General features: G+C 36.2%; 1 long non-coding RNA gene across 1 annotated transcript in view; it reads right to left on the bottom strand.

Moving 5' to 3' along the window:
- Positions 1-25,065, bottom strand: part of LOC119698068 — a 48,785-nt gene extending 23,720 nt beyond the window's left edge. Inside the window, exons 1-2 of the long non-coding RNA XR_005256053.1 lie at positions 24,965-25,065; positions 11,479-11,697 (exon numbers count right to left, since the gene is read on the bottom strand). This is a non-coding gene — a long non-coding RNA (uncharacterized LOC119698068). The remainder of the gene's footprint in view (positions 1-11,478; positions 11,698-24,964) is intronic.
- Between the last annotated feature and the right edge of the window lie 709 nt (positions 25,066-25,774).

Genomic DNA, 25,774 nt, shown 5'->3' with positions numbered 1-25,774 from the left:
ACACTGAGGAGAACAAAGTTTTGCAAAAAAAGATCATACAATTACAATTGATACAATTGCATTATTCACGTGAAATTATTTTTGTTGCCCCCTTTTACCTCAAAAGAATTGTGGTTGATTTATTAAATTAATAGATGACATTCTTTGATTTGTAGTATGTTTGCCTTGATATGTGAGCCAGAGATACAAAGGAACAAGTTGTGCTATGAGTTGAGAGGGAAATAATGGATTTGAAGCTAGTGCATATGGTGTCTTACATGCAGTGGTGATTTCCCCTGAGGAGTACAACTCATAGATAACCTGGTACAGATAACCTACACTGGCAGTAAGTATGTCTAGAAATGAGATGCTGATTTGACCCAAGTCTATTTAGCACACATGTTTGAGTACTGCTGTGTTTGGCAGAGATTGTTGTGTATTTTATTTCAGTGGAGTGGTTGAAGTACAGGTATTGGGTTATTCTGTTAGTCATAAAACTATCAAACCTCTGAAAGCAGACTGTGGTTAAAAAGAGTGTGTCCATCTACATATCAATGGGTATTGTACATGTGTTGAATGTATTACCTGGGGTAATGTAATGGGGATATGTAAAGGCTGAAGATGATTATAGATGGCTATAATGTCTTTTCACTCAAAAATCTATGACTTCACAACATTAGAAAAATGAATACATGATAGTTTGCTGCATCCACATGCAGGATCTTTTCCAGATTGAGTTTTGTAGATGGTTTCTCTGCCTGAGATCATATTGTGAATTATGTCATTAGGTCTGGAATTCACCATGGATATTACAATCTCTTATGTGGGGAACTTTGATTATGCAATGTCACTAGTGAATGCCAGGCCTTCTTCTCCAATTGCAGATGTATCCCACCCTGAGTCCATCCAGCTTGAGCAGCCAGTGGTAAGACACTAATAGAGATGCAGCAGATGCAGAGAACTGAACAACCTCAAGCATTTGTGTGAAGAAAGTTGCTCTGCTTTCACAGGAAGCCAAAGGTTTATTAGGTGTGAACTAGAATGACAGAATTAATGATTCACTTGGGTGCCAAGTAGATTAGGATCCCAGGAGGAGCTTGTGTCTAGAGGAACCTCACAAGGTCTATGCCCTGGGACAGCAACCAACACAGTACAGAAACAAACTCACCCCAGGGGACCACTGGAGAGGTGTTCACTTGTCCACAACAACTATGCATCAAAAAACTCCAATAAATCCTACCCTGAGCACTCAGTGCAGCAGGCGTGCTGCGTCATGTCTGGCAGATGGTGGGGAGACCATTCCTCACCGCAAGATTTACCACAGTGCAGAGATAGTTGCTGGTATTTGCCACTGACAGTGGAATTTTTGCCATTAGGATGATGTAGGGGGACCAGCAGCATTTTCATATGCCTAAGATATAGCCACTGCTTTGCTGCCAAGTGCACAGACCAAATGTCTCAACAGGGGAAGGGCAGCTACAAGCAGTCACCAGCACTACTAGAACAGTTATACATTTATTTTTACTAGTAGGGATATCAAACCAGCTAGGAAATGAGAGTTGTAGTTATTACAACCATCATCAGACATTTTTGTTCTGCTTTACTGATCTTTTTCACAGTAATCACAATGAAGCAGACTGTGATGAGCGAATAAAAAGCTAAAACCACTAAAAACACAAGGAACTCTAAAGGGCACTTAATAAAACTCCTTGATTTGCTATTTCAACTTTTAATACACTCTATCATAATTAATTTTGATGATCTTAAGCTAAATTAAAAGCAACGGGTAGCACTGCATGGAAGGAAAAGTATAAGGGCAGCTTAATGGAGCCGCCCAATATAGTGCCCTGTAGGCAACCATAACTTAATTTAAAAGCACACTTGATATGCAGAAATACACCCAAGTAAAATGGCAGGTGATCCTCCAAACAGAATAAGAAGTAGCTGTTGTATCTACCCTCAGCCACAGTAAATTTGTATGAACATGGTGCTTTTCATTAAGCAATCAATAATATATTTTATTAGTTCCAGAACACTGCATACAACCCACTAGAAGCAATCTCACTCCACAGTTTTGAGTGTGAATACCACAATTAAACCAAGAAAAGATAAATTAGTTTTTCTGAAATCTAGAGGTTTTTGAGTCGTAAAAGTCCAATTACAAATTAGCAAGCTGTGAATAATCAGATTAAAAAAAAAAAAAAACCTAAAAAAAAAAACCAAAACCCACAGTTTCAAAGCTGCACGAGCTTTACTTACAAAATCCTCAAAGATTTATGAAGTTAAATAATTGGTGACAAATGAGACCACTGATGATAGCTAATTGGAATCATGGTATTTCACCTGTAGTTTTGGATGTAATACTGGGCCTTTTGAGAGCACCACAATCTCTCTGCAAAACAGAGGTTTAAAATATACACAAATGAAAGAGGTTTGTGCTGTTCCGGGGTTCTAACAAATACACCTGCGTTTAAAAACATCTGATCTCCCATTCTCCTTCCAGTATGTAGTGAACTAGATTTCCAAATAAGTTCATCCACCTGCCCCCATTAAGCGGGGAGGATATCAACTCTTAAAAATACTATGTCATTATAACTCTAGACAGGAGATAACCATGTCTTGAAAATCATCAGGACTTAGATGCTGAGGATTTCTGGAAATCTTCTTGGCTTCTTGTTGGCATACTAGTATTAACTAGCACATGCATGCTTCATTTGGTTGAGATGCATCTCTTCATCGTGTCTGTAATTCAATCTTGACATGGTAATTTTTAAGTTCAAAGAAGATAATTTTGTACTTCACTCTGCTTTTAGCATGTGAGAATGCAAAAATCAAATACAGTGAATTTTTCATTCAGTTGAAAACTCTCAGTACAGTGAATGACCCTTTAAAAAAATGTTAGGAAGCCAGGACACTCAGAATATCAGAAGCACATTTCAATCTGGTTGCATCGGAAATACTCAAGAGCAAGAGTGAATAGTGAGGAATGTATTTTCAGGCTTAGAGAGCACCTGTATTCTCGGGGATGAGCTGAAATTGTTAGAAAATCTACCCAATTAATTGAAAGCATAAAAATAAGAAAAAAACAAAAACGTCCCAAGGACTTCACAGGCTATTCATCGAACCCTGTTTAATGCTGTTCAGACAAAACCCTACACATGCATTGACTAAGATATGGTTATTCAGAGACTTGATTAATTTCAAAAGTAAATGACAGAAGATTTAGAATGATAAAAACACAGAAAACCTCCTGTATGGAGCAATCACAAGCAAAAGAAAGAATGGCCTACATATAGGATATTTTTCAAAGATTTAGAAGACTCAGGTTTAAAGCCTTATTCATTCATAATCTCAACAAATTACTTAAGGTACAGAACCTACCGGTTAATAACATAACACAGCTAAACTCTTTTCTCTTACACAACTATTATACAAACTGTTTACTAGATCCATCTTCAGTCCAACTATCTCCCAAAGCATTCTTGACAATGGTCTGGGAAAGTATTAGATGATCTAGTTGAAAGCTGTGCCAAGGAGAACGCTAACAATAGTTAAACTTTCTGGGTATTGCCTAAGCCTGTATTCCATCTCTATTTAGTACACTGCTGCGCTTAAATCCATTGCAAATCTGTGAAAATGCAAGAAAGAACAGTCTCCGTTGTGCAAAACTCTAGTGTTATGGGAAGAATGTTCTGTGAAAAGAGTAAATCCTTTCTGAAAAATAATGAAAATAATGATGCTGCTATACACCCATGAAGTACAAGAACTTCTTTTAGCTTCCACTTTTCCATTGAGAAATTCTACCTTTAAATCATTCAGCAAATTCATATGACATTGTCAATATGGATGGGCAGATGTGAACCTGATGTTGATACCTGTGCACTGTTCTCCAGTCTGCTACGCTGTCTGCTTTTCTATAGTGCATACTCATTCCCAGGCTGGTGGAGTTTGTGCTCCGTGACAAAAACACTGTTCAGAAAAATACAAGGTCACACTAGATCAGCCAACGCCTTCATAAGCTTGTCTTCAACCTAGGGTTTGTTTCAAGAATCACAAAGCAAATCTCATTCACTGGGACTGAGAGGGGCTCTAGTTCCCAAATCTCTTGGGAAGTTTACCAGAGAAAGATTTTTGTAACAGCATTTTAGGACCAACTTCTTGAATGGGATTCTTGTGTCATAATTTTTAGCAGAAATGAAAAAGCAGCAAGCAGTCACAAATGACATTTCTGAAAAAAAACATGTTGCTCACTTGATTTAGGAATTTAACATATAAAATATGCATATAAGAGCTATTAGGACTTACACTGGTATAACGTTTAAGTAAATTGTCACAACTCTGATCCATAGAGTTCTACCAGTATAGAATAAAGATATGGTTGTGTGAAATTGTTTGAACATTGCTGTTTTTACCACTAGTTTTCTCTGCAAACTTTGCTGATATTGCAGACAGAATCCATGCAGTGCAAATTATCCTCTATTTCAAAGATACTAGCTTCAAAATGAAGTTCATTTTCTTGCATAAATAGGATGCAATATAAACAGAGGTTCTCAGACAACTCAACATCGAGACTGAAAAATACTTTCAATCTGTGCTAGTTAGCAGCAAACAACATTATGTTTCCCCGAATGGCTATACTAAACATTTAACAAAAAAAAAGTCTGCATTTAGAAGCCATAATTTGACTGGTTTCAGTCGCAAAGCCTTCTGATTACTACTATTAAAAAACTTACCATGATTCATGCCCATTTCTGGAGAAAAAAGTTGTCTGGGAACAAAAACCCACAACAATGTCTTGTATATTTTTCATTAAATTATGCTTTTTTCTATGGTTTTGAAGGATTTTATATGCTTTTAAAATAGATAGTATTTTTAATTTCAATTTCATTCCCACTGTGCAGGCTATTAATTTTATTTAACCAGCAAAATGGAGGGAAAAAGAAGAAAATTAAAATCAGGGTCAAAGCATGAAGAAAAAAAGGCTGGATATTGAAGGATCTTTATTAAATAAAAATATTTTAGGTCTACTTTTCAATAAGAAAATAATTTTAAATGTATGATTATGCAATTATAATGAAGATTAATTTGAAAAAAAATCCTGTAATTGTGTAAAATTTTGGAAGAAACCTACTTTCTTGGTAATTTCTGGGGGAAAAAAAAAAAAGAAGAAAAAATTAATCACAAATTCACAAATACCTCCTTTTCTTGCCCTACTCCTACCCCAAAGTGAAACAAAACAAAAAGGCAACTCTGCATTGCATCTCCAGATGTCAAAATGTATTACTTCTTTTTTCCTTATACACAAGAGAGAAGCTTTGAGCTGGGGGAGTATCATGTCCAATAGATGAGCACAAAAAGTTCCAATAAAACAGCTTGGAAAGGAACTATCTCAATCTCACTGTTTACACAGTACATTTACCTGTCTGAAGGTCATAAATTATATTATCTTCATCTGCCATTTTCAAATTAGGTCTAATATGTATAATATGTATTTAAAAATATATTATTCAATATGTAATTAAAAATACATATCTAATATGTATTTAAAAATATATTATTCAAGAGCTGATTTATTCTCTCTGGACCTGTTAAAGAGACAATGTTGCAATTTTCAAATTTTGGTTAGTCCATAAATAGAGTTATAAGGAAAAAAGCAATTAAGTTTATGACAATGTCAGACTTAATCAGTCTTACCATACTGTTGTATTTCTGGGATTTTCATTCTATGTATGTACATATATGTATGTATATATACATATCCACATATGTAATGTTCATCCCAGGTCAACAACTGCTTAACAAAAGATTCAAGATGAGAAGTTCTGTAGATGTAACTTCTCAGGTAGTTAAGAGGGTATTAACATTAAATTTAATAATAATTAATTATTATTAAATTTATTAATAATTATTAATTAAAGACTGATATTATCAAATTATCAGCCCTTATAAAAAGAAAACAAATTATGGATTATCTTTCCTGGCAATATGAAGAGTTCAGGAAATGAAAAGTGTTTTGATCATATAAAATATATGGTATTGTTAGTGCAGAAGCCCTGTATCAACTTCAGTGACCCATTTACAGGTTATTCTTTCATTGTTTTAAAGGTATTATGAATTAGAGCTCTGCAGTTTCAATAGCATCAAACACATGAAACAGAACCCGTGTGCCTCAGTTAACCTTAAACAAGTATCTGAAAGAAAGAGAGACAGATTTAATGGATGTGATGTCATTACACTATATCATACATGCCAGAAAGAAAGAACAGAATATAATAGAATATCAAGGCAACATAGGAAAGCCATTTTTTAGCTATTTAAAGCTTCAGAAAAATGAGCCAAACCTGTGAGGAAGAGGCTGAAGTGCATGTAGTAATACATCCTAAAATATCATGACACTTAAGTTTTTCCATCCTCTCTAGCACTCTGTATTCAAAATCTGATGCTGTGCCAACAATCTCCAGAAAAAGTACTTTTAATTCTTGCTGCAACCTGACACTGTTGTAAAGTTCACAAAGAAATCTCCATTTATTTCACTACATTGTTCTGCTCTCCTTTCTATATGGCTTCAATAGAAATAGGCTTTCACTTGCACCAATCTTTGCAAATTTTTTTTTTCCATTGTCAACAGTTTCTTCCTGCACTTTTGGAAATTACTATAGCCCTAGGTTTAACTAAAACTGCAAATACAGAAATGACGATGTGATTCACATGGACTCTGTACAAGTTCTATGTAGCCAGAGGGAGACTTTCGTTGATTTCGATGGGAGATAACTAGACAAAGCTGGGGGTGCATGAACTTTTGACTGGACACTTTTAAATCCGGTAGTTATTATTCCCTTTTTTTGATATCATTCTTAAGCATACAAATTTAAAATCATTGAGTGATGGAATTTGCCATATGGCATCAGGGACATGCTCTTTGGTAGAGAAATCTACATGTTATCAAGTTTTAATTTATTTACCTTCTTCATGAAAATAAGACAGATTGATAAAGTCCTCTGAGCAGAAAAAATAATCAAGTTTAATATCTGAAAAGTCCTGTTAGTGGTTAAGCAGAGCACTCAGGAAAAGTCTAACTGTCTTTTGAGAACAGGAGCAGAAACTATGAAAGCAGAAACTGAGGACTCTGCTGAGGCCACTGAAAACAATGCTTTTGTTTTGCCAGAGGAGTCCACCTTTGCTTTCATTGTCATTTCCATTATCGAATGATTTCCTTTCTGAAAAGGGATAACTAGTTATTGATTCAAATGTCAGCAGCTTAAATGCTATTAGCCAGGAGCAGCACCAAAAAGGAAGGCCACTGCATCAACAATATTGTACACTCTTATTCTGCAGGACTGCATCTCCTATACTGTCTGGGCAGGCTTATGGCTCAGCATAACTGTGCCTCTTATAATCATTCATATATTTGTCCTCACAAAATCCCTGCTATTCCTCTTACACTTATTTTAGAAGCAGGCAGTACATGTCTAGGGCGCAGACTGCACTGGAGCATAGAATTCCCTGAGCTAGCTCTTTCTACCACATTAGGACCATGAGCAGCAGTGTAGCCACAGCATTATGGAGGTTGGTGCAGGTCAATACTCCAAAAGATGTTTCAAGTGCTTGCATTAACCCTTGCAAAGCTAATTCAAGTGTATCCTAAGCTGCCTGACAAAATCACAATGGATCTGGAAATTTACTGAAGCTTCTAAGTCAAATGATTTTTATGTTATTTCATGCTGAGATTAGCTTGAGGTATCCACACAGAGATTGTTATGGGTTATTTCTTTCTGTCCTAGGGCTAGTTGATAGTGTGAAGCCTGGACACAAAAGTAGGCACCAAGGAAGCAGTGAGAACATACACAGGCTCTCCTCTAAACAGCTAAGAGCGTTTATATCACAAAGCAATATACAAGTCTAATAAATGAGCAGGTTGATAATGAGAAAATATAGTAGCGAATATCCTTTGTGCATAAGGTGCTGAGGATTGCTGAGAGCTAGCCCTCTTTTTTTGGCCTCCAGAAGTTTCCTAAATCTCTAAATAGCAATCTGAATTCCTTAGACATCCACACACATGATCCAGAGCTTGAGCTCTCCGCAAATCTCCTGCTTTAACACTAATTCAAAAGATCACTTCCTGGAAGCTCTGAAGGGAAAACAGTGAGGCATTTCTTCCCTTTCCTCTTTGAACCACGTCCTATGCCTTGCACCAGTGAAAGGCCTAGTTAGTCTAGACCTAATTTCCTGGGGAAGAAAGTATATTCTTTACTAGAAAGAACTGATCTACACTTTCTTGCAGAATTTAGCCCTAACAAAAAGAGACAATAAGAACTAGCAGATTTATGCTTCAAAAAATATTAGAGTGTTTCCGTCAGAACAAAATTGTTTTTCTCATATAACAATGACAAGGGTTAAAGGTAAAAAATTTCTCATCTTTTTTTTGTCACTTATTCCATCTCCTGAATAAGGGCTTCTTTCGAGCTCCTGAGCACAAAAGTGCATCTGGAAAATGTCAACTAATGTATTTCAAAGTTATTACGTGAAAATAAAACCACTGAACATATTTTTTTATGAACCCTTCCAAGAAAATTCACTTCCGAGACCTGGCTTGAAAATGAGCAGGAGATATCTTTCAGCCCAAAATAATTTTATGAGAAAGGTTTAAATGTTTGGAAAATACGTTGGAACTGTAATTTATCCCTTAACCAACAGTCCCAGTGATGGATTACATGACCAATAGAATGAATCTGTGTGTATACACACGTGCACACATCATTTCTTTTGTTTACCTTTGGATCAAAAATAGAATGTTACAACATTTGTTTTATCATTTTCGATCCCCCTGAGGCATTGTGACATTTGGTACATTTATTTTTCCTGTTAAGAGATGATTCCTTAATTGTTTGAAGCAGGTGGAGGAAATATTTAGCAGAATGTTTACACTGTGACAACTATATATCGGGGAGGGAAAGGGGGAACGTGTTTGAACATGCACAGAAAGCCAGGAGTTGATTACATTTCTTTCTTCTGCACAGTCCAATATACAAGCTGAAAAAAAAATAATTCCACAGTGGAGCTAATAATAATATACAGATTTAAAAGGGATCACAGGCCTCTTGTCATTAGCTTTGGTTCAGCACCTAAGTCAGGTGTGAGTACTTGCAAATATGGGCAGCCTTCTTACTGCCCAGCTTGGAACACTAAGCTTGATATTCTTCCTCATAGTTTTCCACAGAAAAAGGTGAATTCCTCCAAAATTTATTTTGGGGGACCATTAATGAAAATTCTCCCTGCATCCTCCCTCCCTACTTCCACTTACTCCTTACTTGTGTAAGTCAGAAAACTTAAAATAAAGGTTCTTGTACATGAAAGGCAGGATAACTTAAGTTCAGCAAGGAAAACATGGGAATATCAATTTTTGTTCTGTTAGTGAGGTTAAAAGGATGTGGTAGAATACTTGAACTCATCAGTCTCAGCCACACAGCTATGGCTGACTCCAGACCTATTCTCTTTAATTCTGTAATGAAAGTTTATGACCACTTTTTCTGCATTTTTAGCAGACAGAACCTCTCTATAATTGCATAACTAAAACTCCTAGGGAATATATTGGGATGACAGTGGGAAGAGACTTATTTCTATCTTGCTTCTCCAAGACAGCCCGCATCTACTAACAATTTTCAGCAGACCCCAGTTTCTTGGGGAAACTCCAAATTTAAATCCACTTGGTGGAAGACAGCTCTAAATGCCCTATCAGGAGTTTTCCTGAGCTATTCGAACTCATAGGGCAATGAAAGGACAACAGCTCTCCCGAGGCTCAGATCAGTATTCCGGCCACTGGATATTAAATATATATATATTTTTATACTAGGAACAAAGAATATTTAAATATCTGTTTGGGAACTTTAACATCATTCATATGAGAGAATGTCATATTAAATGGGTGAATACAGCACAGCACAGAGGATACTTCTCTCAGAAAAAAGAAGAATTTGGATTTCAAGCTTCTGGGAAAATTAGTTTAATCTCCCTGGACTGTTAGGTAAAAGGGCAACATTATTTCCACCACTAATACATCATATCTGTAACTATGTTTTTCTCTTTGGTTATCCTAATACAAATACCATGGTTAGCACAACATGAAATAATTTAGTTTCTGGTTTGAATGAGCAAAACCAGAGACGCCTTTATTTGATCTGAACCAATTAGGATTTTTTGTTGGTTTATTCAGACACAAAATAGTTTGAATATTCAGTCTATTTACTACTTACACAAACTCGTTGTTTGAATGATCATTAGGAACAGGAACTTTGTCCAGCAAGATGGGTAGCAAGTAAATGGTTAATTGGGTAGTGCTGTTTTTGGAGCATACACATATACAAGGAGATATTGCTTAGGCACCCACATGAAGCCAGTTCACATTATCCATAATGAATGATGAAATTTGCAGCTCTTCAAACTCCATTCAAAGTTTTTTTGCCACTACTATTACTGGGACCATATTTTTTTCTGTAGTACTTTGCTTGTTTTTACCACTGAGATGATTTGCAAGAGAAGTTACTGTTAAATGGGAGTAAAGCTGGTGCAATCTATCCCAGAATAATTTCTATCTTTCTAAATTAAAGTATATCAATAGCAATACATGAATATTATTAATAATTTTGTCTACCCTATCACATGGGGTTTTTTGTGACAAAGATTTTTGTGATAGAAATATACAGGAGATAACTGTAACTAAAACTTAGAGAACTTCACCTATTTTAAAAGTAATAATTTTCAAGCTATCTAGTTCTTAACAGGGTCCACCAGAATCCCACAGATCTCCCTGTTTCACAAAACGTCTGTATTGTATCAGATATTAAAATACTGCATGCTGTGTTTAGAAATTTCATTTAGCAAAATGACAGTGTAAAGTCATTGCATCATGGAGGCTGGGAGCAACAAGAGCACAAGGCCACATAGGACAAGGGGGAATGGCTTCAAACTGAGAGAGAGTGGCTTAGATTTGATAATAGTAAGAAACTCTTCACTAAGAGGCCAGCAAGGCACTGAAACAGGTTGCTCAGAGAAGTTGTGAATGCCCCATCTCTGGAACTGTTCCAGGCCAGGAAGGATGGGGCTTTGAGCAACCTGGTCTAGTGAAACTTGACCCTGCTCATGGCAGGGGGGTGGGGAACTAGATGAAGTTTAGAATCACTTCCAATCCAAACCACTCTATGATTCTATAAATAAGACAAGACCAAAGCTCAGAAACCTGGATCCTGTCCTTAGCTTTGTCCCTTACCAGCTTTGTGATTTTGGACCACTCTGCTTTGTTCTTTGGCCTTCCAAATAATGCTTACTTTTATCTACTTAAACACAAACCCCAGTGGGAAGGTACAGTCTTCTGCTGGAGACAAGAGCAGAGTGTTTAGCACAGTGGGGCTCTGATCTCATCTGATTCCTTTAGACAAGATAGTACTACAAATAAATCATTGTAATAATATTCTTATTTGCAGTTGAGATTAAACCTAAAGTTACCTTATTGGAGTGTCATCCTGGTTCCTGTGATATTTGTCTGAAACTTTCTTCTTACAGTATAACAAATGTGCTCCAACTCCATTGGTCAGCTTCTTCCTCTAATGCAGACAGCTTAATGGATTTTTCTTAAGCCCAGTAGAGCTTGTTTCTGAGTATTAATTTCAACTTCAGGTTATTGTGCAAATTATGTCCTAGCTGGAAATTGAACCACGTTGACCACTGAAAAAGAAGAGCCTAATATATGACCTGTATTAGACAAATTTGCCCAGCCAGCAAAGTAAAGTTGGATTGATTTTCACTCTGTCATAATGAGATATTTTGTTAGACAAGTTCTCCACCCAGTGGCTGCAAATGTTCATGGGAGCAAGGATATGATCTCCAGTATGATGCTATAGAAAGGCTGGTGATCTAAATCCTGCAAATATAGCTCAGTTGATTCAAAGGAAGACAGGCAAAAGGATGTTTCTTCATTTCGACCTAAGAAATCTATACAACACTGTGTAAGTCATGTAAGACAAGAAAAACATAGTCTAAAGAAATACAGTGGATGTAACTCCCTTCCAAAAACTGAAAACTTACAGTTACATTCTCTAAATTCTCCACATTTTAGAATAATTTATCGATATCGGTTTAGAACTGTAGGGAGCATTTTATTTACTCATTTGCTTTCAGCACAGAAATGCAAGTCAAGAATTCCATTTCCAATCTGCCATCAACAATATTAAGTTTTCCTGAAAGTTATACACAGTAGAATTTACCACTCAAGAAAAATTTCTTTACATTTATAAAGTGTACAGACTCCAATGCAAACAAGTGGTCATCTGTAAGATATATGAGTGTCTTTCCACCATAACACACAAGTGTCACTCAGATTTAAGATCATTTCACTTAGTTATGCCCAGGTAAATTTGGGAAGCAACATTACATGGGAAGGCTGGTTTTGAGAAGAAATGCCTGACACATGGAAAGGCTGCGGTGTTTTGACTGATTTTTATCCATATCTTATCTCAAATGTAAAAATCACTTTGGTTGATTTTCAGCCAGGGCTAGACAGCTTTCCAGAGCTAACAAAGTATGACAGCCCTTACAGCTGTCTCCCACAGCAGTAAGACCAGAAACCCTCTGCTACATTTCTTCTTTAAGCTAACAGCAGCAGCAGTGAAATGTATTTCTGCCTCCACGTTTTTGATAGAAAACCACTTCCAAAATTAAAAAGATGAATTAAAAAATAAAATCAACACCATGTATTTATGTAATATGAGCTTCACCACAGCTCATTTCCTTCTTACTAGAGATCACAGAATCACAGAATCATTTAGGTTGGAAAAGACCTCCAACAGTGTCAAGTTCAATGTTTGACCAACAACCACCTTGTCAACCAGACCATAACACAGAGTGCTTTTCCCAGCCCATGCTTTCCCTTTCTCTCCCAATAGTTTACATGTTTTGAATTTGGTTTTACCTCTTTCTCTGATATTTGTTGGTTCTTTTCAGTTAGTTTTATATCTACTCAGAGAGTATATTATTTAATGAATTTGAAAATTACTGTATTTTAAATGAATAAAAATCCCTGTAAAATCCCAGTAAATCCCTGATTATTGATTATGGATTTTTTGCCAATTTAAAACACCAAAACCCAACAATATCTTTTTTTTTCTTTTTACTCACTTTTTACATCTATAAAACACAAGCTGAGCAAGAAAACAAAAAGACCCCGAACACATTGACACACCTCTTCCCCCAATTCTCACAGCACTTTGTACATTAGATGTCACTCTGCTCCTCTCTGACAGAGAACTGCAGTTTTGCTTTGAAAACAAGGTGTAGCTTTTTCACTTGAAATGGGAAAAGGCACTACACATATGTATAATGGCATGAATTAAGTAAGACAGGAGAGGAAATTAAGGTTTACAATTAGGATTTTGTCCTGTGACAAATAAGTACAGCAAACTATGTCTTAGAAGGAGATATTTTAAAACAATGTATTCTGAAAATACAGATGCTTTGCTATATTGTTGTTTTTCTTGAATGGTTCTTATGTTTTAGAAGATTAATCCTTCAGGCAGAAAAAAAAGTCATCATTTTATGTTTTGTGCCACTGTTTGCCCATTCATACAAATATTTCTATTAGCAGAACACATTTCTGGCTATTAGCCAACACATTTATGACATTCCAGCTCACTTGAAAAACCAAACTTGAATTTTCAAAATTTTTCCTATTAAACAGTGTTATGTTTTTCCAAATTTTGTTCTAAGTGTCATTAAGTATCTAAATGTAGATACTCATTATAGTTATAACTTAAAAGGGAAATGAGTATTTATTTCATTAAGTATGGGGGATCATTATTGAGAATGTGAAATGGAAATTTGGTGTCTAAATGTCTTTTTGATAAATAACAGAGTAAGGGTGGATGGAGGGAGTGAGGATGAAGGGAATAATTGAAGGTTTGGTTGTCTCTAAAATTTATAAAGATCAGACATTTTAGATGAGGCAGCTAGCATTTAGTTTTTTGTGTAGAATTATCACACTCTTCTACTTGTTTTGAGAGAAAATATGGAGAGGAATCATACAGTAGAGATTTTAAATGTAAGAGAGATTTTTCACTAGAAGAGAAAGGTAATCTTACTTTCATTTACATTTTACTTACTTTTTTTTTTACTAGAATCTAAACTGTGGTTAATTTCATGCAAGGAGTTTAAAATCTCACAACTCATCAGGAAAAAGGGCAAAACTAACTTGAAGCTGGAGTAACTTTGTGCAGCTTAAGCCCACTCAAGCAACAGGTTCGCACGGGGTTCCTGTGCAGAGTGGGCTTAAATTTTTTGTGAGAACCAGCCTCACGGGATCCCTTCCCCTCTCACTGGCCCCCGGACAGGGATCCTGTAACTCCCCACGCAGGGAAAGGCACAGATCTCTCCAAACTGTTAGGCGACCTCCCCACCTAGTGGCAACGCAGTGGAAAGGTTCAGGCTAGCAACTGGAATTAAATCCCTGAGTTAAATTGTTATAAAGCACAAATGCTCCAAAATAATACTGTGCTGGAATAATTGCACAGTCTGCACTTCAGCGCAGGTAACCCCTCCAAAAACGTACCACATTTCAGTGAAATCAGAGTTTGTATATTGTCTGGCCCTTCTCTATCTTTCATGTCTTTGACGGGTACTAATAGTTCATATTTATTCCCTACAGAAACCAACAAAGCTACTTGACATTCACTTGTATTCCCTAATTTAATTCCAGATGACACAGCCATTTCAACTTACCCTTCCAAAAGAATGGGGTCATAATGCCTAACAATGCTTTGCAGTGAGCAGCACCAAAGGTATCATATTTTTACAAAACAGTATTCAAGGCACAACCAAGTCATTATGGAGAAAGTACTCTAAGCCCTGTACCACACATTAATCAACCCGAAGTCAGATTTGGTGCATCACACCAATATTTGGCCTTACAACTAGGTCCAGTAACCTCCACCCATCAAAAACAAGCTGTAATACTAATGCTTTTTTTTTTTTTTTACTTATCTTGCCTATTTGGTTAGTTGAGATAAAGCTTCATGACCTGAAATTCATATTTTCATCTTCCCTGCTGCTTAAGCACTAAGAGTCGCTACCCAGATTATTACTGATCAGGACACAGTTAGATGGATTTGATATTAAAGAAAATATCGTAGCCTCACACTTAGGATTCTAAATGAAGAAATCCAGGATGATTTTCTGATATTTTGGTTGTGTTCAAGACTAAATTTAAGAGGAGATGTAAACTTTCCCCTAAGTTCCAAAGGTTTCTACCCATCTTACAAATGTGTATACTTCATTTTCTATTCTCGTTTTCTTGATTGATTGTTGCTGCTTCAGTCTTCCAGGGGTCTGAAGAGTTGTCTACAAATTTGTTGTCTACAAAACAAGAGCTGCCTCTACAAATGCCATGTATTTTCTACGGGGCTGACTTTGGATAGTATGCACCACAGAGTCATGTGCTCTGTAATCTTCTTTTCCAAAACTCATTTCATACAGAACTCAAATTTTATGATTTCAAACTGATCTCTCCTGCTTTTTCAAGAGGGAGCAGCCAAAACAATGGCTCAACAGATGTGCAAGAAGTTAGCCAGTTGCAGCCCATCTTAATAAATAGGAGAAAGAAAAACACTGGAAGTGAGAGGAATCATGTCTCTGTAATATGTTATTATTTGGAATTTCAGATATGCACCTTTCCTTTGTTTGAATGGATCCTCAAATTTATTCCTGCAAACATTTTTCTGCTAATACCTTTGCACTTTATTGGGACCATTAAAGGAAAGTCCTCATTCTCAGGATTGTGTGGCATGTAGGGTTAGCTGAAAAGCCTGAAATCCCCAAGAACAAGTGGAAAAAATATCCTGAAAATAGAACATTAAAAAAAAAATCTGCAATGAAAGTGGACATTTCGGGGGGGGGGGGGGGGGGGGGCGGGGGGAGGGTTTATGTCCATTTTTGTTTACTGATTGAACTTTAAAAAAGCTTTTCTGAGATGTTTTAACACCTCTGCATTCATCCATCTTTGACCAGTAATGCTGATAACCTCCTGGTGTCAGTATGGCTCTACTGCAATTCTACTCCTTTGAAAAGCCCTGAATACAGATGAAAAACTAACTCCATGTTTGAATATGACAGCTAAATACACTGGTTAGAGGCTGGAATGTCAGTATGCTAGAGGAGTTACATAGCAGCATAAAGATTTCTTCCTTGCATGCAGATCCTTTGCAAAAATTCTAATTCTAGCTATACTGTACTAATGCCACAGCTATGCTTACGAAGGGCATACCTTGATAACATTGTCAGTGCAATATAACCAGTCATAGGCATGTAATTATTCTAGAAAAATATGTTATTTGCCACTGTATTTATTTCACTTACTGTACAAAAATGAGAAGTGGTAAAACAAATGTTTGCACCCACCCCAAGCCAGCTACGATGGTTCATTCTCCTTCACCCCAGAGCTCGTTAGTCAAAAGCAGCAGTAGCTGAATCAAGTTGTCCTGAGGTACCACTTTTCTTTCACTCAAAGAAGCAACATCCATTAAATTATGAGTCTCACTCATCAGTCACTTCCTAAACTGTGATCATTTATGCCCAAACATCAATCCAGCAGTACAGAGAAGACAGGAGGGCATGGTAGCTTTTGCTTATGCATTCAAAAGCTGACTTTAATTCTCCTATAATCTGCCACATAACTAGATTTTTACTTAACCTGTTAGAAGAGAATATGCCAGTTTTCTCTCTTCTGTTTTTTCTAACTTGTCCCCTCTCTCTAATAAAATGATATACAAAATTTCTCTCTCTCTTTACAGCAAATTAGGGAGCAAATGAAAGAGAACTGGCAGGTTGTTCTTGCACATTAATTGGAAAAGGTGACAAAAAATATTGCTATGTGAAAAAGGAGATAGATTTAAGGTAAATAAATATGAATAATGAATCCTGAGAAGAAATTATTCTCATAATTGAGGGAAAAAATAAAAGTTGTCTTCCTTGAAACCCTGAAGCCACCCTCAGTCCAGAGCACCCACTAGCTTTCCCAGGCCTGTTTTCTCCTTTATCCTCTTCCTCCAAAATAGCACAACACCAAATTTACCAACAGTACTGAGACACATTAAACAAGTCTTGGGACAATCAATTGGAATGGGAACATCTTGTGTTTATGATTCATTGATATAAATTAATTTTAAGATAAAAAATTCTTCTTACAAGTGCTGTACTGGTTTCAGCTGGAGTAAGGTTAAATTCTCAGACATTCCATACAATGCATCAGACTGTAAATAACTTTAAGCTCCTTTTAAGATAGGAGCATAACAGGCAAGGCTTAGTCAAACTTTTGTGGTAATGAGTCTACTACTTCTGGATACTAACAAGTCCCTCTTTCTCATACTGCAGCATGAATGTGCCAACACTAGTCCTTTCTGAGGTGTTTCTACACTGTTCTCTGTGAAACAATGGTTTAAAATCCTCTTTGCATAACTCTCAGGATCTACTTATCAAAATGCCATAGAAATAAAGTTTTAATCCTGAATAGCAGCTCCTAGGCTGACATGTCCTGTTTTATGAGGAGGAACAGTGGATAGCACTGGGAAAAAAAAAAATATATATATCTTTTGGCTTTAAAACAAGCTTAGGATCACTTTAAATAAAGCAAATGGGTACTGTTTCTGCTCTCAGGAGCACTGAGTACAAATAAGTCTTGTTCTAAGTTTAGTTGTACCTCAATATTTTTAACCATCATACCTGTTAAATGATTTAAATTAATTCTTAAGCATGTTATAGAGAACAGTAAGGAGGGCAGTTCTAGGTTGGTTTCTTAGTTTTATTATCAAGAAAAGAGGTGACATTTTGACATTTAACAAGCCAGCCAGAGACTTTTGCTGGTATAACCCATTTATGGCTTTATCACAGGGATCATGATATACTGAGATGAACTCCTGCAACAAAATTCTGTTTCCAATAGATCAATTTTCCAAATAGACTTTAATAATGGGTTCGGCAATACAGTTGTACAGCAGGAGGTTGTTAGACTATCCAGAGTTTGGAATTTTTTTTTGCCCTCCTTTGAAGTAAAATGATAGTAGATGGTTCACTGAAGCATTAAAATTGTCTAAGAAGCTACATAGAAACCTTGACTAAATGTATAGAATAGTTGATACTTCCAAGAGGGAGATGATGAAAATTTCATGAAGGTACAGTCACAGTTGAGTGTGTTCATTTGGACTTCAAAACAAGTCAAATCTGTTCATCTCAAGTAATCCTACATGATTATATGGAATTTTTATTCCTACATAACTCAGTTAATCTGCTGGGATTTGTGTCAAAACTGCTGAAGTTGATGTTACAAAAAACATACCTTATATAGTAAAGTTCATGCTCACAAGTATAAGGAATGAAGGAAAACACTGCATTGCTTATGGTTAAGTGACAAGTGGCTGGCGTGAGAGAAGTGATTTAAAGCGATAGAAATTGGTAAAAGCATTGCTAAAAACAGTGGGATAGGCATAACTGAGGTTAGAAAGAATATAGGCCTCTCTTGGTTTTACACTGAAATTATAGAAACTCAGCTCTTTGGAAATTTTTGTAATATTAATTATATTTTCTTCTCATACTCACTGTATACCTATGCATGTAGTTCTGGAATGTCAACCATAATTCCAGGACTGCTTTTAGTTTACCTAAGGTACCCCATTGTCATTCAATATAAAGAGAGATTCAAACCTGATCTAAGTTAAATTTATTTTTCATCTCAAATCTAAGGTCCCTGAACCTGAAATCTGATCTATCTCATGTGTGTTAGCCTGGATAGAATACATAGATCTAAAGAATACAGAGAGAAAATGCATCTATATTAACAGAGCTCCTGTCTACAGAGATCTTTAAAAAATCAATTTCCAATTAAACTTTTAAAATCTTTTTTTGTTTTAACTAATCCTACTGTTTAGCTTTGTAGGGTTCTTCTAAGGAGAAGTCCTATGCGAGACTTTAAACAGTTGCTACCGTTTCTAGAGTTTGGGATACACTAGCATGCTTGTTAGAAAGTCATTTACTTCTGATACTTCTTTTTTCAGGAAAATAAGAAAAAATACAAGAAAACTTTCTAAATAGAAAAAAAGAAGATTCAAACATTATGAAGGTATTCTCTTATGTCAGTGAGCTGGTGTGGCATGTGGCCTCTGGCCTCCAGAGTGAACTCACTGCGGAGGGCCAGAGTAGCACAGCCATGTTCATAAATTAAAAATATGCACTAATGTGAAGGTTGCTTTGACCCTCACTTGGCACGGCTCCCTGTCACAAAATGCTGTTTTGATTGGTTAACCTAGACCCTATGGTTAAAGAGAGAAATCATGCACCCTCCCATCATTAAAAAAAAAAAAAAATCAAGAAACAGTGTGAGAATAGAGACACCATCATGTCAAATATGGCATAGCTCTCATATATCAGCTGTTCTTCAATTTTTTTTTCTTCTTTAACTGGAAAAGTTTATCAGCTGGTTCCTTATTCCAGCTTGATGGTAGTCATCCACAGTAGAGGGGTGTAAGAGCTCAAGGAGCTGTATGGCCCAAGAAATTGCAGAGGAATTAACCTTTCCAAACCAAAAATAAAGTTGCGGCAGAAGAGAATTTAAAAGATGGGAAAATGGAGTAGTTTGTTCCAATACTTCTTTAAATCTTATTTCCCTCATGCTACTTTTGGTCTATTCAGTTTAAGTTCCATGCTCCCCTTAGCTATTTAAAGCAGTTCCATCCATGGACTACACTATATAGCAGTACATTAGCTTGAACAAGCTCTGCTTTCTGTCTTGAACTTTTGCTGAGTTGCATAAACAACGTCTTAGAAAACAGGCTAAGCTGGAGCACTCCTGGATTGGATATTAGGAGCACAGACCCAAGCCATAAAGACGAGGAGCCTCCATGTGAGCCTACAGACCTACCAAACCTGTTTATAAGTACACTTGGATCTGATGCAACCCCCAACAACTTCACCAGATTGGAGATTATTTATGAATCCTCAAGAATGCCATTGTTCTCTGAAGTATGTTTCAGAAAGCCCAGACATTTTTATTTTCAGGTACTTTATTCAAAGTAAAAATGTCTCTATTTTTTTAAAAAAGGGGTATTTCCAGATTTCAAAGTTGAGGGCTTTGAAGACAATAGCTAAGTACATTTTATTCTTCCTATGATGTTCATCTATTTTAAACATCAAAGCTGTAATGTAGCTGAAGGAAAAATACATGCTACAGTAAAAATATTGGCTCTCAAAATGTGCAGTAGCTCTTCCCTCTCCTCTATAGACAGGATTGCTATAAATAAAACATCTTTTGCCACTGCAGCATTTCTTCCAGTGTAAAGAACATTCACATGAAATTTTTACTGCATCTTGGATAGTGCAAAGCTCTGGCATAGTGTTCCAAATGAGTAATTTCATTATAATTAATCCACGAGGGATGTCCTCACTCCAGAACTGCTGGCCTTTTGATCTCAAAGAATGTAACACTGTTGTATTATGGATGCCCCAAAGGCTACAGTGTTTAAATAATACAGACCTTATGTCTACTGCCTCTTTAAAATCTAAGGATTTGAAAGGTCAGGATTGCAAAGTATTGGAATACATAAAAATAACTTAAGTACTATCTAATAGTAAAGGGAATTTTATAATTGTGTGCTAAAAATATATACATGTGGGAATATATGAACTGATTTAAGGTTTACAATTTAATTAAAAACATATTAGATATTTTGTAAAAATATGTACCTCGTCTTTGCAACCATGAAAAAGTATTTTATTTGAAGAAGCTACACAGAAAACTGCAGTTATTGGTTAGACATTAATGTATGTATGTATGTAATCTTATAAGTGTGGCTAATAGGTCCTTTAGAAATCTGGCCATAATGCATATTACAGCAAATAGAATCACTGCTTCTAAGGCAGATAGCGCTGAAGTTCAAGACTAGTAGGTGGAAAAATGTCCAGGCTGACTTGGCTGTTTAAAATTACTAAAATATTTTAAAATTCCAACAGGCTACAAAACAAAACAAAACAAAACAAACAAACAAACAAAAAAAAAAAAAACCCACACCAAAAAACAACCAAAAACCCCCGAACAAAAATCCCCCAACAACAACAAACCAACAAAAGACAACAACAACAAAAAACCCACACCAAAACAAACAAAAAAAACCACCAAAAAACCTCTATAGCCTCCTGTGTTAGTGTTGGGGGATTGTTTGCATTGTATCTTTCTGGAGAAAAGATAAGCAAGTAAAATCAAAAGTCAATCCTTCCAATAAAATGAGAGATACTAAGTATCAGAGTGCTTAAAAGTCACCTAGGCTCCAAGTTTTTCAAAGTGTATGCATGGATTCAGCTTTTGAATCTGTTGTGTTCTTTGGGGGAAATCTGGATTTTATTATTATATTTATTTATTTTGATGGTTGTTAATGAATATGTTGAAGGGAACAAATGCTACTAGTCTCTAGCATACTGTACACTCTTACATAGACTCTTAAGATAAATAAACTGCACTAAACTGATACTATTTTAGTAAACAGGAATAGCAGAAGATAACAATATTTCTAATTTTTAAAATTGTATTGTATCCCTTTTATTGAGAGTAAGATGTAACTATTATCAAAACCTTTAATTTTTTGAAAGAAAAAAAAATTATGTTTTGGCCCCCACTTGGAGGAAAACATGGAAAATGTTTCATATGGCAAATGAACAGTGCCGAGAAGAGATTGTTTGCCTTCCCCTTTAGCCTTGAAACACTGGGTAGTTTCTGAAATGGGTTGGGAGAAGCATCACTGAGGGGACACACTACACATCTGCCCTAAGACAGATGTCTTCCTGAGCTGAGGCACGGAATGCTCTGTGTACCAAGTGTGCCTTTTTCCATCCTGCCTGTATCTGCTTTCCCCTGAATGCTCTTGCCCATATGCTAAAGACATACATCACACTCAGCACTGCAAAAGCAATTAAAGGCTTGGTATTCCCTTTGCCTCAGGTTTGGTGCTTTGGTGCCAAGGGTTTGACTTGCACCACACCTCTGCTCATCTATCTTCCAAGAGTGCTCTCAGTAGTTTAAAATTCAATCTTTCTTGAATTATTCATGCTCAGTGCATCAGTGACTACTATATAATTCACCAGTCTAGTCAAACAATGTTGCTTGAGAGCAGTAGGGAAAGGAGGTCAGCCTTGCACACAACTCCAGCTGCTCTGTACTCTGGAGCACAGGGGAGCACACACCTTAGGACAGCACAACACAAACTGCTGTGTGCATACAGAGAATAGGATGAGGTATCCCTGCTCCTCTCCCAAAAGATCTCTGTGTTTGGCAGTGTCCCAAAAAGGCCAGTCTGGTACAAATGGTATTGGACTGACTGTCATAAGAAACACCTTTTCAGCAAAAAAGGGAACAAATATACTCACTTGGGAGACACAGTACATGCAGCAGGAGTGCAAATATCTCCCTTATGGCCTGCCCATTTGTCACTGTGCTAGATTGTAGAAATTGTCTCCAGTACTCAAAGAATAGCTTCAACTCCCAGCACATTAATCCTCAATGAAATTGGAGAAACCATTCAAGGTTACTATATAATTATCTAATCAAGCAGGCACCTTTAGAGCAAAAGGGCCTTTCAGGGAGCTCAAATACAAAAATTTAGTGAATGCAAGCACTCTCTGGTACCCCAGCCTTTCTTTTTTCCCTCTCAAATGACTATATTATTGTATGAAATTTAGAAGTCCTTCCAAAATTAGGTTTGTAGTATAACTGTGGGCATAATTTTATCTGCTGCTATAAAAACTCCAGTCTTAAAAAACTCAGTACCTACACCTTTAAGATTCATTTATTATAAAAGAACTCCTTACAGTGAAAGAAGCAGGATGTAAAATTCCTCCTAAAGGGCTCAATCTGGTACAATACTCAAAATAAATAGTAAAGACATGGCCTGTGAGTGAAAAAGATCCAAATTTCACTAATGAGGTCTGTTTTCTGATTACCCTCTATTAGGGTAACTACAAGGCTCAATAGCAGAGCAAAAAAATAAACATCTTACTAGAAATATATAACAATCCTTTCTTTACCTTGTTAAGCCTATAGCAGAGAGACCCCAGGTAATTTGCCTACATCCCTACCACATCCTACAAATTAATTTATTCTCTGGTTTATTACTTGAATTATGTAAGCCTTCTGAGTAGTTTATCTCAAACCCAGACATAGCTGACATTTGCCTCTCAGAAGAACAAAGTTGTTATTTTGTCAGTGCCAACTGTATTCACTGGCTTAGAAAACCAAAGGCATTGTTTCATGAAGTCTCAGAAACAAAAATGTGGGGCAGCTTGTGATCTCAGTACAAGCCTGAAGAAACATGGGTCTGGACATGCTGATGTAAGCAGTTTGCTGTCAGCAACTAGGACCCTAATTTACGTGATCTTCAGCAAATCTTACTTTTCCTCCTCCCTGCTCCTCCCTCGGGTTTGCTGAGCATCCCCTTCCTTGTACTCAATCCTTCCATTCAGTGCTTCAGGGCACATGATTTTCCATCAGATTCCTGATCTTTCCATTGCCATGGTGACTGATGAGACCCTCCTGATGCTTCCTTCCACTTTTTACTCCTTCCTAAGGTGTTATCTGCCCTCTCAATGGCCAACCTGTAATCTACAATTCCTGTTTCCTTCCCGTCTGCATTTTGAAAGTTTTCCTACAGAAATTGACATCAGGATGATTTCTCTAACAAAATTTGCTCTTTGTCCTTATGTTACCCTCTCAGCTGAAGAACTTGACTACTCCCATTTACACTGCATCTGCAGTTTCAGTAAAAGACATGTTCTCCCACCTAAACTCTCTCCTGGTAATGGTACTTTTATCTCTGCCACAAATCTCTTAAATTTCTCAAAAAAAAATATGAGCAGGTGAATGCAAGGTTCCTTTGTCATTATTCTGTCCTTCTCACAGAAAAAAAAAAAAAGTATTTTTAAGATTTTAAATATAAAACCTTCAAAACATCTGGGCAGTAAAGGATCACCTCCTGATGTCTTTAATCTTTCATCCATGTATTCCAAACCCAAAAGAATGCAACATCTTTAGTGATGACAGAAAATAAGCCTTATATGACATAACCACCATTCACATGCACTCTTCAGCCAAGAAGGACAGGATCTGATGTCAAAGTTCCTAAGGGAGTAAGAGAGTTGGATAATAAAATGGGACATTTATTTATTTATTTACATGGATTTGAAGGACCTATTAATTAAATGACAGTTCCATTTTACCCACTCCTGTATGTGATTTGTATCATTTAGAGGCACATCTGTTCCATATCAAGTGAACTTCTCCAGCTTAGCAGTTTTACCACTTTGACACTTATTTCCATGTTTCAATTCCATAATCATAGGATACAGGCTACCAATTCTTCAGAAAAAAACCCTAGTTATTACAATGCAAAGTGGTGTAAATGTGTAGCTAACAGTACATCCAAAGAAATCATACCATTGCAACCTGAAATGAAGTAACATTTGAATGGACATAACGAATAAATTCATGGCTTTCAGCTGGAAAATGAAAATACATACTGGAATAAACTCCCATGTCTGTCCTTTTAATCTGACTATATCATCTTTTTAGAAATCATGGGTGACACCTTTAAGAGATTTAACTGGTGATTTCTTTTCTAGGCTGACTATAGTAAATCAAATAAGGCCAAGATCCAGCTTCTCAAGCTGGTTATTTCAATATTAATGTCATCAGTAGGGGTAATTAATTGAAAAAAAAAAATTTTGACTTAAATAAACAGAGGTACAAAAATTATTTTCATACCATTTCTTGTGTTATCAGTCTCTAATTTAAGACCAGAAGTGGGGAAGAAAAAAATAATTGTCATGAAGCTGCAATTTTGATGATGTATTACATTTTAAAGGTATTTAGAAAGAGACATACTCTTCATTGAGGAAAAGCAATATTTAAACTCACTTTTCAGGAAGGTGCTCCAAGACAAGAGGAGGCAAAGCTGTATATTCCAAGAGTCATTTTTGTGTTTTCTTCATACATTGTCTTAATAATATTTTCTCTTCCTGAAGGCATGTTGTGGCACTAAAAAAAAAAAAAAAATTGTTTTGAAGCAGCATTAGCAGAATGTCCTGGGTGTACCAAGTGAAGTCAAAAAAAAAAATGAACCAACACTGCTTTAAAGAAAAGCTTATCTTCATAGTACTAAAATATTTCATTAATTTATTTAGGTTTCATCATATATTCCACACTGAAAATTACTTTTTTCCAGACTAAACCTGACTAGTTTAACATTTTCAAGACATTTCCTTTTCTTTTTATGTAGCGATGCTATATTATGGATGAAGTGCCTAATGTTTTAATAAATGTGACAGCAGAAATGTCAAATTACTTTTAATTTAATGCAATATAATATTGAAAACTCATTGATATGGCTTATACCCATATTAAGGCCCACAATCTTGCTTACTTTTCCTGAAGAACTTTTTTCCCCAGCACAATGTATATCCAGTCTGTAACAGACACACTTTCTTATTAAACAAACCCCTCCCCTTCTAATTTTTCCTTCAGCAATTCCACTCATCCATGTTTTCTCATGTGCTTCACCTCACACCCAAGGCACTTACACTATTGGTGTTCTCTTCTAATACTTTTAAAGCAGTGACTTGGCATTTGCTCAGCTAAGTGAACAGCAAATTCAGCCAAAATCTTTGATGTTGGGTCCACACATGTAATATAGTTGGATCCAAATAATGGCATCATATTCCCCAAAAG

The sequence above is a fragment of the Motacilla alba genome, chromosome 2 (assembly GCF_015832195.1).
Source record: "Motacilla alba alba isolate MOTALB_02 chromosome 2, Motacilla_alba_V1.0_pri, whole genome shotgun sequence".
In the NCBI taxonomy this organism is placed as follows: Eukaryota; Metazoa; Chordata; class Aves; order Passeriformes; family Motacillidae; genus Motacilla; species Motacilla alba.
The sequence above is the reverse complement of the archived record's forward strand: the minus strand, read 5'-3'. Positions and strand labels throughout refer to the sequence as shown.